The sequence below is a fragment of the Saccoglossus kowalevskii genome, chromosome 12 (genome assembly GCF_978046115.1).
Source record: "Saccoglossus kowalevskii chromosome 12, keSacKowa6.1, whole genome shotgun sequence".
Classification (NCBI taxonomy): Eukaryota; Metazoa; Hemichordata; class Enteropneusta; family Harrimaniidae; genus Saccoglossus; species Saccoglossus kowalevskii.
The window spans coordinates 29739178-29744135 of NC_140652.1; the positions used below are offsets into that span (position 1 = coordinate 29739178).

A 4958-nucleotide genomic window follows, 5' to 3' on the forward strand; every position below is an offset into this window, starting at 1 on the left:
ACAGTGTATCAGTTATTACCAGGTGCACATTGTATCAGTTATTACCAGGTGCACATTGTATCAGTTATTACCAGGTACACAGTGTATCAGTTATTACCAGGTGCACAGAGTATCAGTTATTACCAGGTGCACAGAGTATCAGTTATTACCAGGTGCACATTGTATCAGTTATTACCAGGTGCACATTGTATCAGTTATTACCAGGTACACAGTGTATCAGTTATTACCAGGTGCACAGAGTATCAGTTATTACCAGGTGCACAGCGTATCAGTTATTACCAGGTGCACAGAGTATCAGTTATTACCAGGTACACAGTGTATCAGTTATTACCAGGTACACAGTGTATCAGTTATTACCAGGTGCACATTGTATCAGTTATTACCAGGTGCACATTGTATCAGTTATTACCAGGTGCACATTGTATCAGTTATTACCAGGTACACAGTGTATCAGTTATTACCAGGTGCACATTGTATCAGTTATTACCAGGTGCACAGTGTATCAGTTATTACCAGGTACACAGTGTATCAGTTATTACCAGGTGCACAGTGTATCAGTTATTACCAGGTGCACATTGTATCAGTTATTACCAGGTGCACATTGTATCAGTTATTACCAGGTACACAGTGTATCAGTTATTACCAGGTGCACATTGTATCAGTTATTACCAGGTGCACATTGTATCAGTTATTACCAGGTACACAGTGTATCAGTTATTACCAGGTGCACAGAGTATCAGTTATTACCAGGTGCACAGAGTATCAGTTATTACCAGGTGCACATTGTATCAGTTATTACCAGGTGCACATTGTATCAGTTATTACCAGGTACACAGTGTATCAGTTATTACCAGGTGCACAGAGTATCAGTTATTACCAGGTGCACAGCGTATCAGTTATTACCAGGTGCACAGAGTATCAGTTATTACCAGGTACACAGTGTATCAGTTATTACCATGTGCATAGTGTATCAATTATTACCAGGTGCACAGTGTATCAGTTATTACCAGGTGCACAGTGTATCAGTAATTACCAGGTGCACAGTGTATCAGTAATAACCAGGTGCACAGAGTATCAGTTATTACCAGGTGCACAGTGTATCAGTTATTACCAGGTACACAGTGTATCAGTTATTACCAGGTGCACAGTGTATCAGTAATAACCAGGTGCACAGAGTATCAGTAATTACCAGGTGCACAGTGTATCAGTTATTACCATGTGCATAGTGTATCAGTTATTACCAGGTGCACAGTGTATCAGTTATTACCAGGTGCACAGTGTATCAGTTATTACCAGGTGCACAGAGTATCAGTTATTACCAGGTGCACAGAGTATCAGTTATTACCAGGTGCAGAGTATCAGTTATTACCAGGTGCAGAGTATCAGTTATTACCAGGTGCAGAGTACCAGTTATTACCAGGTGCACAGTGTATCAGTTATTACCAGGTGCACAGAGTATCAGTTATTACCAGGTGCACATTGTATCAGTTATTACCAGGTGCACAGTGTATTAGTTATTACCAGGTGCACAGTGTATCAGTTATTACCAGGTGCAGAGTATCAGTTATTATTGTAATCACTACTGAACTAAAATGACAGTATCGGGTATTGTTTTGTTTTTTGTTTAACAAGTTAAGATTGATTGTCTAATTCATGGAAAAATGTTACACGCCTTTGATAAACGAGCTGAAGATAAATCATTATTATCTATTTGTACTACACATGCAAACTTGTATATTTCCAAAATACATCAAAATCAGACAAATATTTTAAATATTCTGTAAGAATATTAAAATAACTACTCGTTTAAGTAAATACAATATCAGAAGTCACCTTTTGGATATCAACAATAAACTGTATTGTTAATTACCAAAGTTTTTCAAAGACTCTAGATTTATATTTAGAGAAAGATAATTAAAGCTAAAACATGCAGCAGCAAGGACTTAATGCTTAATAGACAATATGGTAATATTTTCTGGCATAATTCGAACAGGAAACTGGTGAAACATTTATATTTTAAAACACTGTTAACATCAAAGAAAACATTAAAACAAAATATAAATGATTTCTACTGTATGCATGGCACAATTTAAACAATGCCAAAGTATTTATGCTTGAATGCTAAGTCATACAAATCATATAACTCTTCAGGTGGTGGCAAAGGCCTCTGAAAAATTGATCTTGGTAGGATTAGCCGATTGCAGCATGTATTACTCATGGGGATGAAGGTACTTGTAACTTTAATAAACTCTATGGTTGGCTGTAGTCCAAACCCCAAGATAGGTTCTTCTTCCGCTCCTGTTATGAATTGCAATATATCTGTCAGTGAAACACATCTTCTGCCACCTAAAAAAATGGTAAAATAACATTTAATTACACTAAAGGTATACACGACTACATTAACAGTTAAACCACTTGAAATCAGCATGGGTAGATAACTATTATATCAAACAAGTCATGACATCACAGTCTAAGTGTCCCTTGATATATATTATACAAACTGTATTATACAATTCTGTGACCCATTTGCATGAATTGGTTAAAATGGTACTCGAAATGGTTGAAGTGCTTGAATTTTATGCATTTTAAAAAAACATGCTTGCCTGATGGGTACTAGCACATGTGTGTTATTTTTTGTGCAAAATTGGTTAAAGACTCGGATATGCAGGTGTTCTGGAAGGATACATGGTAAAGGTTTTGGGAAAAAACCAATGGAAATATTTTATGACACATCAGTATTACCCATGGTACATTGGTACCACCCACAACACATCAATATTACCCATGGTACATCAGTATTGCAAATGCATCTAATAGCAGGCCATCATCTTGTAACAACAACCATAAGTGGTCGGGGTGTATGTGAATAGACCAGAACGTAGACAACCAATTTGGGCTTGTAGCAGGCCATATGGCCAGCGGCCGACTCTGATTTCCCATAATACATCATAATAAGTATTATAGATATGTGGTATTTATCCATTTAGGTAATACCAAAAATGTTGTATGTTACGCTTGACAAGGCCCACAAAAATTGTATGGTTTCTATAATTTTACCCTATACCCTATTTTTTACTACTGAACATAAGTTTTTTTTGGCCACAAATAGTGGCTTTTAACATGATTTTCTTGGAATTAAAAACTTTGCAAAACTGGGTATGTGAACTTTTACATGACACTCACATCTTCAAATACAGTTCTTATGTGAAAGAAAAAAATGAAACACAGTTGTAACAACGAAAAGAAAAGAAATATAATACTACTTTCCTTTTTTACGCATAGGAACCACTTAACTTTTTTTTATTTGGTCGAACACATTTCCAGATATACATAGACAGACAGACAGACAGACAGACAGACAGACAGACAGACAGACAGACAGACAGACAGACAGACAGACAGACAGACAGACAGACAGACAGACAGACAGACAGACAGACAGACAGACAGACAGACAGACAGACAGACAGACAGACAGACAGACCTCATCTCCATTAACAGTCTCATGAGATTCAACTTCAGGATGAATATCTGCATTGGGCGTAATCTGTTAACAAAAATTAATATATTCCGTATAAACACTAGAAATTACATAATACATATTTTTTTAGTTAGTAGCAGATAAAATTTAGCCATGCACGTGTTAGTATTAGTATATGTATACGTGTTATAATTAGTATATGCCTGGTTGACTGAAAAATGTTGGCAAAGAGTGGGTAATTCCACCTTAAAATATCATAACCGTATTGGTATGTTTTGATGTAAACATGTTAAGCTGATTTATCACTTCTGTGTTGACTGGTAACAATAAACAGCTCACTTAAGCTTGTGCTACTAATCTGGTCTTTCATGATTTAGTAATTTAACTAATAACTATGTCCAAACCTTAATTATAAACCTTGACATCCTTCATATTTGTTTGATGTAGTGGAGTGTCATTTATAACAAGCATTGTTATTATTTATTTACTTATTTTTATTAATATTTCATCGTCTTCATCATTGCAGTACATTCATATAGGTGTGCATGTAGCTAACATACTAGCACTTTCTTTTAACTTTCTTTCATCTACTCTTCCTCATTACTGAAAAACTGTTTTTTTTCCGCACCTTACCCAGCAGCGTGCGAAATATTCCGTTCAGTGGGTTCAATTTTTATCTGCCGAAAAAATAAAATTACCTGTTCTTGCATGCTTTTGCTTTTTCATTGGAGCCTTATCAGATTGGTGTTAGTGAACTTGAACTTGACAAACAACATTCAAGAACAACTTCTGAGACTTATGTGGATTGATTTTGTTATTTTCAACTACACACACTCTGAAGCAAGTTAGCCAAAATTTAATAGCTTTTCTACAGACATAAATTCAGCATGGTACCTTTTGGTATTATCTTTTGTTTGACAGGTTGATGGATTTTAATAATCCAATCTTGTAACATTTACAAACATACAACTCACCAGCATTTGTTCAGGGATTTGGTTATTTCCAGGTTCTTCACTGGCAGGAACCTTGAATTAAATAAAAACTCTATGAATTGCCATTGTCCAAATCAATTTGATATCTGAATATCCACTAGAAATAAGTAACATTAAATCAGTCAAACAGCCTTAATTATTAAACTTGTACATGCATTAATTAGAAATAGGTTAAATAACAGTTGACAGTGTTGAATTTTCAGTACCAAAATGGCAAAAGAGTCAAAGAATCAAAAGGGTAATAATCATAAAATATTTTCAGTTTATATTTGCTACCTCAAGGTGACACAAATAATCAGAAATCAAATCATAAATTTGGAATTTTAAAACAGCAAAACAAGATAATTTGGGCCATGGAAGTTGGCTAAGAATTTAAATATGACAAATATATAAAATGTATGTGCCTGAGTGACTTCATTAGTTTCCATATTGTTAGATTCTGTATTGACCTCCAAGTCAGAGTCGTAAGCTGGCATACATGTCCA

The 4958-nt window shown here is 35.1% G+C and overlaps 1 long non-coding RNA gene across 1 annotated transcript; it reads right to left on the reverse strand.

Moving 5' to 3' along the window:
* Nucleotides 1–2243: 2243 nt before the first annotated feature.
* On the reverse strand, nucleotides 2244–4511 carry LOC146735709 (uncharacterized). Its single transcript, XR_014931188.1, has 3 exons — nucleotides 4456–4511; nucleotides 3485–3547; nucleotides 2244–2346 (listed from the first exon to the last, which is right to left on the reverse strand). It is a non-coding gene; the product is annotated as an uncharacterized LOC146735709 (long non-coding RNA).
* Between the last annotated feature and the right edge of the window lie 447 nt (nucleotides 4512–4958).